The 14,895-nt window shown below is 37.8% G+C and overlaps 1 protein-coding gene across 2 annotated transcripts in view; it reads left to right on the top strand.

The window, feature by feature from the left end:
* Positions 1–406: 406 nt before the first annotated feature.
* tanc2a (tetratricopeptide repeat, ankyrin repeat and coiled-coil containing 2a) overlaps positions 407–14,895 on the top strand; it is a 119,426-nt gene continuing 104,937 nt past the window's right edge. The window contains exon 1 of one of the 2 annotated variants that reach the window (XM_061884191.1): positions 407–714. The gene's annotated coding sequence lies outside the window, so the exon portion shown is untranslated. The remainder of the gene's footprint in view (positions 715–14,895) is intronic. The other variant, XM_061884192.1, reaches the window with a different exon arrangement.

Raw genomic sequence — 14,895 nt, forward strand, 5'->3', positions numbered from 1 at the left:
TTTAAAACAATGCTTTTGTTTTTTTTTTTGCAAACCGGTTTCATGTTCCGAATAAGCTGTAACTGAATTGAACTGAAAGACCAGCATCTGCCACTGCTATACAGCCTGTGTTACATTCTAAAATAATAACAATGATACAAATACAGCAAAAATGATACAAGGAAAATTTTTCATACTAAACAGTGATAACATACTTATTTTAAATGTATGTCAGCATTGAAATATTTATATATATATATGTATCATCAGAAATATGCAAATTAAATGATGTCACATTGATCACGTTACTTGATATCGGATCGGCAGCGACGTTCGCAGTATCGCCCACCCGTAACTTCCGCCCAGCGACTCTGTTGTTGTCACGAGCAGGACGCCAAGGCCACGCCTCTTCATGAATAATTCATGATCCACCCTCCGCCAGAGCAGGCTCGTGCCAGGGAGGCTTCCCAGACGTTAGGCGTGCTCTCCGTTTCGCCGGTAAAACCGTCCTCCGCCGTACTATCGCCGTTCCCTCCGTCGTTAAAGGACATGAAAACACCCAGCAACGGCTGGGGCGTGGGAGTTGGCCTCCGGCAGGTTTTCTGCTGGTGTGTTTACCGGAGAAGACGCAGCGAGGGCTTGACATCACCCCGACCGTGACCGACCTATTATCTGCCATTAATGACGCCATTTGTATCCACGCTGGGGTGAAGACCAACACACAGGTGAGCAACGGTAAGTCTGGTCAACATAATTATGTACAATATCACCATGACTATGGTCGGGTATGTTTTTAATGTCGCCGAAATTATTATGATAGAAAATGGAGATTCATTTTTTTTTGTTTTATTTTTTTTAATTTTTTATAATGTGTATTCAGTCTCACTGAATGAACAGCCCACTGACACATTTACAGTTACAACTGTGTGTGTGTGTGCGTGTGTGTGTGTGTGCTCTTGTACTTCTACCCTTCTTGAGACATCAACAAGAAAAATGAACCTTCCATATGAGGAGGTGTGAACAAGTTAGGACATAAATCATGGTCCCAATACGGAAAAACCATTGTCTCATTTGCTCCCCTGGTGGTGAAATCTATCATAATTAGTGTGGTCCCCCCCAAAAATGAACTGTCAACATATGAAATAACAAGTGTGTGTAAAAATTTCAAGTGCGATTGTTTTGTTGTTCTTGTAAAATTGTGAGATTTTTTTTTAGTAAAATTAGGACTTTCACCAGGTAAAATTCCAATTAATTTTATAATATTGCCAAAACGTTAGTTTTCTGATAAAATTGTGACTTTTCTCGACTAAAATTACAACTCTTGCCAAAAATTTAAGCTGTTTATTGAGTAAAATCTTAACTTTTATCATAATTTTGAACATATGTTCAGTTTTTCTTGAAAAATGTTGACGTGCATTGAGTAAAATTATGTCATTTATTATAATACTTCCAAAATCCAAAGTTTTTGTTTTGAAATTGTGACCTTTTTTTGTGAAATTCCAACTCATTTTTCACAACTAGCTTTTTTATATCTGCATAGTATATATGTATTATTAATGTTGTAAATACAAATCTTCACATATCTAGAAAGGGTGGTTCTAAAGAGGTAGGCATTTTTCGGAGGTTTCAAGAAGTTAAGAAATACAATATTGTGTGTGTGTGTGTGTGTGTGTGTGTGTGTGTGTGTGTGTGTGTGTGTGTGTGTGTGTGTGTGTTCTTGTACTTCTACCCTTTTTGAGACATCAACAAGAAAAATGTACCTTCCATATCAGGAGGTGTGAACAAGTTAGGACATAAGTCATGGTCCCTTTACGGAAAAACCATTGCATCTAATAGAGAATGTCTCATTTGCTCCTTTGGTGGTGAAATCTATCATAATTAGTGTGGTCCCCCCAAAAATGAACTGTCAACATATGAAATAACAAGTGTGTGTAAAAATTTAAAGCGCGATTGTTTTGTTGTTCTTGTAAAATAGTGACATTTTTTGAGTAAAATTATGACTTTTTCCAGGTAAAAATCCAGTTATTATTATAATATTGCCAAAATGTTAAAGTATTGTGATAAAATTGTGGCTTTTCTCGAGTAAAATTACGACTCTTTTCATAAATTGCCAAAAATTTAAGCTTATCTTGTAAGATTGCGACTGTTTATTGATTAAAATTTCAACTTTTATCATAATTTTGAACATATGTTCAGTTTTTCTTGAAAAATGTTGACGTGTGTTGAGTAAAATTATGTTATTTATTATAATACTGCCAAAATTCAAAGTTTTTGTTTTGAAATTGTGACCTTTTTTTGTGAAATTCCAACTCATTTTTCACAACTAGCTTTTTTATATCTGCATAGTATGTATATATTATTCATGTTCTAAATACATATCTTTATATATCTAGAAAGGGTGGTCCTAAAGAGGCAGGCATTTTTCAGAGGTTTCAAGAAGTTAAGAAATACAATATTGTGTGTGTGCGTGCGTGCGTGCGTGCGCGCGTGTGTGTGTGTGTGTGTGTGTGTGTGTTTGCGTGTGTGTGAGTGTGTTTCTACCCTTCTTGAAACATCAACAAGGAAACATATCCTCCATATGCGAACCAGTGAACAAGTTAGTACTGAAATCATGGTCCCAGTACGGAAAAACATTTAATCTACTAGAGAATGTCTCATTTGCACTCATGGTGGTGAAATATATCATAATTAGTGTGGTCCCCCCCAAAAAACTGACTGTCAACATAGGAAATAACAAGCGTGTGTAAAAAATGTTATGTGCTCTCCCTCTGGCCTACATCTGTAATAACAAGTGTTTAAGAAATTGAAATGCAGGTGAAAATTTTGGTCAAAATTAATTTAAAAAAGAATATAAATATGTAGATGGAGACATACTGTAATAATTTGAAGTAGATAATGGAGATTAAAAACCAACTACCAACAAAACCTTAAAAATATATACCGTATATACTGTATTAAATAAAAGTAGTTTTTTTCTTACTACGTGTCGACTTTTTTCTTATAAAAATGGGAACAATTTGTCACATTCTTTCTGTTTCTGTAATATTGCAATATTTTCTCGTAAAATTATAACTTTTTTATGTAAAATTATTACTTTTTAATGGTGGATGTCACCATTTTGAATTAAAAAGTAGTAATTTGAATTTTAAAATTATTAAATTTTAAATTCAAAATGGTGAAAGGGGAGTCTGGGCTTCCTTACTTAGGCTGCTGCCCCCGCGACCCGACCTCGGAAAAGCGGAAGAAGATGTATGTATGTATGGATGGACGGATGGACATTTGTCATATAAAATTCCGTTTTTTATCACAATATTGCCCATTTTTATGTTCTTATAAAGTAGTGACATTTTTGGGGTAAAATTATGACTTTTGCCAAGTAAAATTCCAATTATTATTACAATATTGTCAAAATGTTAGTTTTCCGATAAAATTGTGACTTTTGTCGAGTAAAATTACGACTCGTTTCATAAATTGCCCCCAATTTTTTTTTTTTTGTAATATTGTGACTGTTATTGAGTGCAATTCCAATTTTTATCATCACATTGCACAAATTTTCAGTTTTTCATGTACAATTTTGACATGTGTTGAGTAAAATTATGACTTTTATTATAATACTGCCAAAATTCTAAGTTTTTCTTGTGAAATTGGGACCCCTTTGTGTGGAATTCCAACTCATTTTTCACAACTACCTTTTTTATATCTGCATAGTATGTATATATTATTCATGTTGTAAATACAAATCTTTATATATCTAGAAAGGGTGGTCCTAAAGAGGTGGGCATTTTTCAGAGGTCTCAAGAAGGTGACAAATACAAGAGTGTGTGTGTGTGTGTGTGTGTGTGTGTGTGTGTGTGTGTGTGTGTGTGTGTGTGTGTGTGTGTGTGTGTGTATGTGTGTGTGTGTGTGTGTGTGTGTGATTGTGTGTGTGTGATATTGCGTGTTGATTTTTCCTCACACTGCTCAAGCCAAGCTGGTGGTTACCAGTTGTTTTGACAGGAAGCAAATCCTTTGTGAGGAAATGACGGGATTATCCCGACCCGAATGATAACATACGCCCCTTCCTTCATCCACAGTGCCTCTGTATCTGTTGTTGTGTGTTCCCTAGCTATCTCTCTGTCTGTCGTTATTATCAGTCATTCTGTAACCTTCTTTTTCTCTCCGTCCATCACGCATTTACCTGTTCAATCAGTCCTCAAAATATAGTCATCCAACCATCATCAACCTGTAGTCTTTATATCATTGACGTCATCTATAGACTTATCCGTCCATCATTTAAAGATGATCATTTGTTAATCTGTCATCCATTTATCCACCATCCACCCAAACAGTCTTCCTACGGTACATTTACCGATCTATTTGTTCATCCATTCATTCATCTATTACCAACCTACCCAGCTGTATTCCATTTTTCAAACTAGTTATCTGTACATCTTTTCATCAACCCATCTTTCCAAACATCTGTGTATCTACCCCATTATCAACATCCATCTGTCAACTACAGTGTTGATTTATCCGTCCATCATTCAAAGATCATCTTTTGTCCATCTGTCGGATCCATTTATTTACTATTCATCCAAACATCGTCATCGGGTTATCCACCATTCAGTACAGTATCTTTACCCGTCCATTCATTCAATAATTTATACAAACCCCGTTTCCATATGAGTTGGGAAATTGTGTTAGATGTAAATATAAACGGAATACAATGATTTGCAAATCATTTTCAACCCATATTCAGTTGAATATGCTACAAAGACAACATATTTGGTGTTCAAACTGATAAACATTTTTTTGTTGTTGCAAATAATCATTAACTTTAGAATTTGATGCCAGCAACATGTGACAAAAAAGTTGGGAAAGGTGGCAATAAACACTGATAAAGTTGAGAAATTCTCATTAAACACTTATTCGGAACATCCCACAGGTGTGCAGGCTAATTGGGAACAGAGAAGGAAATCACAACTAATTCAATTTACTAAAACTGTATTTATTAAAGTTATTAGCAGGTGACTTTTCAAATGATGCTACATATTAGCAGTAATGCTATTTTTGGTAGCAACGCTTGTGTCCCACACATGACAAATTAAAGTTGTCTATTCAACATATTCCCGCTTGAAGCCGAACCACCGCCAGACGATAGGCCCTGTGCTGTTTGTCTTGGGAATGACTTCTTCCTTCATTTGGTACGAGATTTGCACCTTCTTTTTCTCGCAACAACCCGCTAGCATCACAGCTAACGTTTGCCACGCCGCTACCTCTCTGCTGGGCGAGGGCGTGTACATATGTGACGTATGTAAGAATGTGCGCCTGCTTGTCTGTGAGAAGGAGACACTGAAAAGAGCGAGGATAGCCTGTAGTGTAATGCCCGCAGCAAAAACAACTGTGTGAGAACGTCTACTCAAATATTATGATAGTCATTTTCTATATCGCACAGAGACAAACCCGCGATTTATATCGTATATCGATATATCGCTTAGCCCTATTTCAAATATTATCATTTGTCCATCCGTCATATCCATTTATTTACCATTCATCCAAACACCATCATCTGACCATCCATCATAAAGTGTATTTATTTACCTGTTTGGTAATATATACATTCATTCAATCATTCATTCATCCAAACATCACCGAATGCCTGTCTATCATCCATTGACTTATCCGTTTGTCCATCATCCCAACACCCTTATCTGACCATCCATCATAGAGTATATTTACCAATTAGGTAATTAATTCATTCATTCAATTATTTGTTCATCCAACCTAAACAAACTGTCTGTTAGTTTCTATCCATTGACTTATCTGTTTGTCTGTCATTCAAACATTGTCATTTGTCCATCGATCATCCATTTATCTACCATCCATCTTCCCAAACACCCATTATCAACATCCATCCATCATCCATTGACCTGCCTGTCCATCATCATTCGTCCATCAATCATACGGTATATTTTAGAGGTCGATACAATGATCATTTGTCCATTGCACCACGATAAGAACGTGAACGATTCATTAATCAATAGACAAATGTCCAAATATCGATTTTTTTTTTACTTATATCAACAAAGTAATAGAGACGGTTCTAAAATGCGGCATTAATGCTAATGTTCTCTAAGCGTTAGTTTTAGTTTTGGGCACAACTAACCAAGGGAGAACTATCAGTTACCAGTCGTTTAACATTGTGTGTTACCGCGGACACACGGAGGAAGGAGAAGGAGAGCATAAGCTATGCTAGAATAAATGTGTTGTACCCTTCAACAGTAGACTATTAGGAACCATGTTACAGCAGAGAGTCACCAGCTAAGAGGAGGAATTCAGCAAATAGATTAATAAATCAGCCATAGATAGACAACGCACATCTTTGAACAGTCTTTATGTCACATCCTGTGGTTTTAGAAGGCACAGCGATTAAATCAAGAATGCCTGTGCGCCATGTAAAAACATTTATTTTTTTCACTTAGCAGGCTACTACAGTTCTCCATTTTTCCTGCATACATCAGTAGCAAAAGGAGTCATTTAGACATATAATTAAAACTAATAAATGCATGTAATACATTTAGAATATTTAATAATAATAATATAGTGTATATTAACAATATACCATTCAATAGTATTCAATATAATAATTGTAGCTATATAAATAACTGATTTATAATACAATTGTTGCCCATAATTGAATTGTGAGGTTCCCAAAGATTCCCATTTCTACATCTATCTTCTCATGCACTCATCTCTCCGTCTTTCATCCATGAATCCATTTCTCCATCCATCCATTCATCCATCCCACCTTTAATCCATTTATCTATCCATCATCAGGTGTCCAGCTATTTTACATTTATACAATATATTGCCAAAAGTATTTGGCCACCCATCCAAATGATCATATTGCATGAATATAAATAAATATATAAATAGATAAATATTCCAAAGTTGGCTTTATTATAAGAAAATTGAAGAGTTTGGGAACAACAGCTACTCAGCCACAAAATGGTAGGCCACGTAAACTGACAGAGAGGGGTCAGCGGATGCTCAAGCGCATAGTGCAAAGGGGTCGCCGACTTTCTGCACAGTCAGTTGCTACAAAGCTCTAAACTTCATGTGACCTTCCAACTAGCCCATGTACAGTATGCAGAGAGCTTCATGGAATGGGTTTCCAAGCCAAACATCACCAATTCCAATGCAAAGCGTGGGATGCAGTGGTGTAAAGAACGTCGCCACTGGACTGTAGAGCAGTGGAGACGCGTTCTCTGGAGTGATGAATCACGCTTTTCCATCTGGCAATCTGATGGACCAGTCCGGGTTTGGAGGTTTCCAAAAGAACGGCACATTTCGGACTGCATTGTACCAAGTCTGACATTTGGTGGAGGAGGAATTATGGTGTGGTGATGTTTTTCAGGCGTTGGGTTTGGCCCCTTAGTTCCAGTGAAAGGAACTTTAAATGCTCCAGGATACCAAAACATTTTGGACAATTCTATGCTACCAACCTTGTGGTAACAGTTTGGAGTGGGCCCCTTCCTCTTTCAACATGACTGTGCACCAGTGCACAAAGCAAGGTCCATAAAGACATGCATGACAGAGTCTGGTGTGGATGAACTTGACTGGCCTGCACAGAGTTCTGACCTGAACCCGATAGAACACCTTTGGGATGAATTAGTACAAAGACTGAGATCCAGACCTTCTCGACCAACATCAGTGTGTGACCTCACCAATGTGCTTTTGGAAGAATGGTCAAAAAATTGCTATGAACACACTCTGCAACCTTGTGGACAGCCTTCCCTGTAATAGCTGCAAAAGGTGGACCGACAACAAAATAAACCCAATGGGTTAGGAATGGGATGGCACTTCAAGTTTATATGTGAGTCAAGACAGGTGGCCAAATGCTTTTGGCATTATAGTGTATATTAATTAGACATTAATGTTTCTATACATTAATGTGACCTTGTTTTGCATCATTATGTTCAGCTTTGCACAATAAAATACAATAAAACCATAGCTTGTAAATTTGTTTCCCCTCCATGTGGAATATTGGGGATAGTGCCCTGCAAGTAATGATGCATTTCTGTCTTCTTTTGCTCCAGTTTGGTGTCGGAGATGTTCTCTTGACATATTTTGTCCTCCGCCCACCCCCACTGACTTCTGTTCCTCAACAGTGGCAGTGCAGATGGGTGTAATCCCTCGTTAATCTGCCTAACTTTGTAGCCCATAGTCTGGCTTTAGTGTTACGCTGATTAAAATCCCTCCCACCATGTCAGTCATTAGTTAATTAGATCACTCATGTGTGCTAATTAAAGGAGCAGGACACAACACTCGAAGGGCCAGGCCTTTCAAATATAATGAGGGTTTTATTCAGTCTGATTGTTGTCCAGTTCACTCCCACTGTGAGCCTGATGAAGGGCTGCGATACAGTATAGAGAAGTCTTATAATACACACAATACCTTATTAATGGCAGAATTGGAATAATCTACAGTAACTGCAGTTTGCAAGCGGCAGTACTTTATATTAAATATGTCTGACTGAATGTTCTGTAACAATATTCTATTGCACAGTCCATCATAATGTGGTGTAATTAGGATAATACAATTGTAACCATAGCAAAGGAGGGTTGCAGCAACGCACGATCAAATCCATTATAAATGTATGATATAAAAAGAGATATTTTGATGCTGCACAAACCAGCAAAGTGCAACCGGCTTATCTCGATGGCCCTCAAAACTGAAACCATTGCTCGAACTGCAGTTTGTTGACAGGGTTTTCCACAAATTTTATATTTTTATTTAGAAAATTCTGTTTGCATATGATACAGGAGTGATGGCGGTATTGTGGATGCATCTGAGCTGTGATTCTGGGGTTGGGCTTTAAGGGGCAGTGGGGTTTGCCCCCTTTATCAGAGTGGTGTATAAAGAGAGTATGGCCAACTAAACGACAGGCGCCATTACTGCTATCAAGTGTGCAATTGTTGTCGTTTTGACGATAGTTTTTTCTGATGACAGTAAACCAGACTTTGGCAAATTAAAGTTCGGCCCGATAAGCTTTTCAATCTGGCCCGCCAGATATTCCCAAATATTTTTTTTAATCTTTATGATGGAAACTGTAGCTGCCAATATGATGAGCAGTGATGTTTTCTTCAACTATACTAAGTAGTTCAATGGTTGGAATCTGCGCTTTTGGATGATATACCAGTTACTATGGTAATCTAATTAGTTACTATGGTCATCTAATTATTACCACGGTCATCTAATTAGTTACTATAGTAAACTACGTCACAGCAGCTCAGACGAGGCACCAAGCCGTGTCGGCGGGAAGCGTTTCTACAGACGCGGAAGGAGATTTTCACAACAAAGTTTTAAAGCTGAGTGATGTAACATATACATCAGATTGTAGGTGGGTTTATTTTGTACCCTTCACATTCATATTTCACTGTTTGTTGCATTTTTGTTGTGTTTCACTTGATTGTAAAATGTGTCGATCGAAAGGGGGTGTGACGTCCATATGTTATCAATATTCAGTGTTTTATCCTTCATAGAAAAAATAAAAATTCCATTACGTTTTTTAAGGCGGTCTGTCATAAAGTTTTTAGCATTCAATCAGACATTATTGTGAGGTTTTTGAAAGGGGTGTTCATAAAACAGATATACCGGCCCCCAGACACATTTTTTCTCTAAATGTGGCCTCCGAGTCAAAATAACTGCCCAGGCCTGCAGTAAACAAATATAATATGTCTATATATACTTCTAACTATATTCCAGCTCATAAACATGCAGTAACACATGCTTTTATTTCAAGGAAGTATAATTTTGTGACCATATTTGACGCACTCTGCTGCTACATTCCTGCAGTGTTTCGTGACCAGCAGGCACTCTAGCACGCACCTGACGGCGCAATAAACTTAAATAATTACACAGAACGACCTATAAAATAACTTGTTACCCTTATTTTGCCAAAATCTTCATTAGTTTTGGCCCAACAATCACATAGAAATTATGACTTTCGTGTGAAGTATGTCAAGTGTGGCGTCTGCCTCAAATGTATTTGTAATCATTATGTATTAGTCTAACTCCTCTTTCTTTTTTCTAACATGCAAAGTCAATAAGTGTACTTTTGTACTAATTTCCCCATATTTTTGCACAATAATTCAGATATGGTAACACTAGCAAGCAGTAGAGATTAGTGACCTTTAGGACAGAACATATTTTGCTTGATTCATTATTGACATATTTCTATTAGATTTCCAGTTTGTTTTATCATTTATTAAGAAACCCAACATTTTTTTTTTATCATTGAATGTCCATCTATTTGTATATCTTCTACTGCTACAGAATTGCATTATTTCAGTTGTACTGAGATTCAAAAATAGTCTGATTTTGTCAAACCATCTCTAAAATGTATTAATCGATAATTTTTTCCGCCTATAGTGTGCATGTTCTAATACAGTGCTTTAAGGAATTTAAAAATACTGAAACATATTGATATATAGGGAACAATTTTTCACATAAATGATCATTTTATGTGTCAAATTTAATGTCTGGAAAAGCAGTCAACCATGAGATGTAGGATGGAAAAGTTTTTTGTTTCCAACAGTAGCTGCATACCATAATGGGAACTAAAGCATAACAGTGTTGTAAGCAAAGTCTGTTTTCTAGTTGGGAAGAAGATGTTGCGTGATTTAGTGCTCAGGTTTCCAGATGGCAGGAGAGAGTAGAGTGCAGGCTGCTCGACTGTCATCCTTGATGATATTAACAGCTTTCCATTTTGTCGGGGCTAAGGCCTTATGACACCCTTGTGTGCGCCGAGCATTTTGAAAATGTCCTCTGACATGTTTACGGCCCCAAACTGTCCAGTCGTCTTGTCGGAGTTCAACACACGTTTTCGGAGGAGACTGACTCTGCAAACAAAAAAACACAACATAATGTAGCTGTGTATTAAAACACAAATAACCAATGAAATGTATTGAGTCCATGGTTGTCCTACCAGACAGTCACCTCATGTGTTGGAAACTTCAACTTGCACAAAACAAGCAATTAGGTCTGAGTAATCACATCATTGCAAATAATTTAATTTGCTTGGTTCTACTCGCAACAATTACATTTCTTAGCACACTTCTGTACCACAGGCACTTGTCAGGCAAACCAGATGTCCGCTATTTAACGGAATTCTGCTATTTTTCTAGCCAATTTGGTATTTTCTTGATTTCCGTTAAACTCTAACTCAGCCGCTCTCCGGTGCACCATGGTTAGCTAACTGGCGTGTCCATGCTGTCTAAATGTACCCTATAATTCTGTTCTAACATGTGGACACATCCTCCTAGCAGGGACAACAACCTCTCTAAGAGAAGCGTGCAAATGTTGCATGAAGTATTGATGTGTCCAGTTTACCAGGAATTGATTAACGTGGACCCCGACTTAAACAAGTTGAACAACTTATTTAGGTGTTACCATTTAGTGGTCAACTGTACGGAATATGTACTGTACTGTGCAATCTACTAATACAAGTTTCAATCAATCAATGTTTTTAGAGATAGCGCTAAGCTAGGCTACGCTAGCCTGTGTGCGAAGCGATGAAACATCAAAGAGTGAATACTTTGAATGATTAAAAAAATGTTGAGTTTGGACAGTGTTATAGTATAGGTCAGGTCTATTCAACTGGTAGAACCACCAAAGCTTTTAATTTGGCCCGCCAAACATCACCTAAATAGTAGAGATGTCCGAAAATGGCTTTTTTGTCGATATTCCGATATTGTCCAACTCTTAGTTACCGATTCCGATATCAACCGATACCGATATATACAGTCGTGGAATTAACACATTATTATGCCCAATTTTGTTGTGATGCCCCGCTGGATGCATTAAACAATGTAACAACGTTTTCGAAAATAAATCAATTCAAGTTATGGAAAAAAATGCCAACATGGCACTGCCATGTTTATTATTGAAGTCACAAAAAGTGCATTATTTTTTTTAACATGCCTCAAAACAGCAGCTTGGAATTTGGGATATGCTCTCTCAGGGAGACCATGAGGAGGTTGAAGTGGGCTGGGAGTGCGGGGGGTTGAGGTGGGGGGAGAAATCGGTGGGTGTATATTGTAGCGTCCCGAAAGAGTTAGTGCTGCAAGGGGTTCTGGGTATTGGTTCTGTTTTGTTTATGTTCTGTTACCGTGCGGATGTTTTCCCTAAATCTGTTTGTCATTCTTGTTTGGTGTGGGTTCACAGTGTGGCGCATATTTGTAAGAGTGATAAAGTTGTTCATACGGCCGCCCTCAGTGTGACCTGTATGGCTGTTGACCAAGTATGTTTGCATTCACTTGTGTGTGTGAAAAGCCGTAGATATTATGTGACTGTGCCGGCACGCAAAGGCAGTGCCTTTAAATAAATAATAATAAATAAATGGGTTGTACTTGTATAGCGCTTTTCTACCTTCAAGGTACTCAAAGTGCTTTGACACTACTTCCACATTTACCCATTCACACACTGATGGAGGGAGCTGCCGTGCAAGGTGCTAATCAGCACCCATCAGGAGCAAGGGTAAAGTGTCTTGCTCAGGACACAACGGAGGTGACAAGGTTGGTACTCGGTGGGGATTGAACCAGGGACCCTCGGGTTGCGCATGGCCACAATTCCACTGCGCCACACCGTCCCTTTAAGGTTAATTGGCGCTCTGTACTTCTCCCCACGTCCGTGTACACTGCGGCGTTTTAAAAAGTCACAAATTTTACTTTTTGAAACCGGTACCGATAATTTTCAAACTAATACCGATAATTTCCGATATTACATTTAAAAGCATTTATCGGCCGATAATATCGGCAGTCCGATATTATCGGACATCCCTACTAAAGAGTCTTAATGAAATCATCATGTATGCAGTACTCCCGCCACCCCGTAGGGGGCAACAGCAAAGGATCTGTGTCACAATGAAGCAGCAGTGTGTGGGTAGAAGACGAAGACCCTGAAAAAAATCTAAATAAAACACAAAAATCTGATTTTTAACAATGACTGGACTACAAAGTATGAATGTACTGAAATAGCTGACTTTCATGTCTTTTGTAATTGTGGTTGTGTTGTTTTTGGCTTTTTAACTCTAGTGATCAAAACTGGTTAAATAAATGTAGCGCTGAATTCGACCAGCAGAGGACGATAAAGCTACACCTTAGGTTTAATTGTGTTAAGCTGCATGTGTGCAATGTTTGCTGTGTGCATTAACACTAAACCTTCTATTTATTTATGCAACATACACAATGGACGTTATACTTGTTTAATGTTTATATTTTCAGTCTTACAAAACTAGGTAAAGGAAGACGTATAAAGAAATAAAACTGATGAAAAAAAATAATTCAAAAGAAGGAACATCAATCATTAACTGAACTTGTTAACTATCTGTCTCGCTGTACACGCTGGAAACTAGTAACGAGGGCATAATAATGACTTTATTGACCATGCGGTATGAAAGCAGATGTGTTTACTTTGTAAATAAGTAAATGCAGTCTCAAAGGAATATAACCCGTGGAAGCACTTCCTAAAGTAACTTTCATATTTTGATGTGTGGCCCCTGAGACCTTGGGCTCTTAAAACTGCGGCTCTCTTCATTATGTAGTTGAATAGCCCTGGTATAAGTTAACTAGTGAGGCGGTAAAGAGGATGAAAGTAGTCAGTAGATGGGGAAAAGCAGGAGATATCCTTGCGCCAACACACGTCCTGTTTCATGAATATATTGCCCTTGACGAGTAGATATTAGTCTCAAGATTTTAATTATGATTTATAATACTAAACTCACTAAATTGTACTTTTTCTTTAGTGCTGCATGGCCAAAGTTGCTGAAAAAGTGTGGTAAAGTATTTTAGCAATGGGAATATTGTGTAGTGAACTGTAATTGCCCAGTGCGGGCAATTACGGGTAGTGGTGGGCTTTCCGCAGTATACAGGGATGGGAATTTTCCGCCGATTTTGGCGCCGCCAGGGTTATTTATATAATATAATGCCAATGTGTGAAGGCACCAGATTGGCTAGCTCTACTATCAGCTGACAACATCAACCAATTACATTGCCCGTTATAGGCGTCTGCAGAGTATTTAATAAATACAGTTTTGGGCAATTGACTTAGTTGTGATTTCCCTCTCTGCATGAAAGTTTAAAATGAGCATATATTAATGCAGTATGAAGAAGAATATTTTAATGTAGATACATAGAATCATCATACTGCTGTGATTATATGCATGAAGTGTTCATTCAAGGCCAAGGCAAAATATCGTAATACATATTGTATATCGCAATATGGCATAAAAATATTGTGATATTAATAAAAGTCAATATCGCCCAGCCCTAATTGGTTGTGTTTATCGGCGACTAATCTGGAAAGAAAACACAGTAGCTCTCAAATAACACGTTTCTTTATTGACAAAACAGTTTCAGACATGGTTAAGCTTATTCAAGATAGGAATACTTCATTCGCGAAATATATCGATAAGGGCGTGAGAAACAAGTGGAACTGGGCATGGCTCAATATATCTATCAAACTGAAGGTGAAGATTAACAACAATATCGTAGAAGTAGATGAACTGATCAGCAATTTCATTGCAAAGTGCGATGAACCGGGACGTGCTCAGTGCTTATATTGCAAAGACATTGTGAACAATGGATCTCGGGGAAAGGTGGCATTCTTTGACCACGCGAAATCGGCAAGGCATCTAAGTAAAGTGAGTTTACGGAGAAGTAATTTTTCACTGGGATCTGCCTTCATGCTGAAGTCAAACATCGTCACAAATGCAGCCTCAGATCAACTATCGAAGCCTCCCACCTCCGATTCGGCTCCTCTCACACCAATCTACGACAGACGAGTCCATTCAGAAGTACAATACACGATCTTATGTATTTCGAAATTTTTGTATTTTGAATTCTGGTTAATCCATTTCTAGGCCTATTTTTGTCT

This window comes from Nerophis ophidion, linkage group LG23, assembly GCF_033978795.1.
Source record: "Nerophis ophidion isolate RoL-2023_Sa linkage group LG23, RoL_Noph_v1.0, whole genome shotgun sequence".
NCBI lineage: Eukaryota > Metazoa > Chordata > Actinopteri > Syngnathiformes > Syngnathidae > Nerophis > Nerophis ophidion.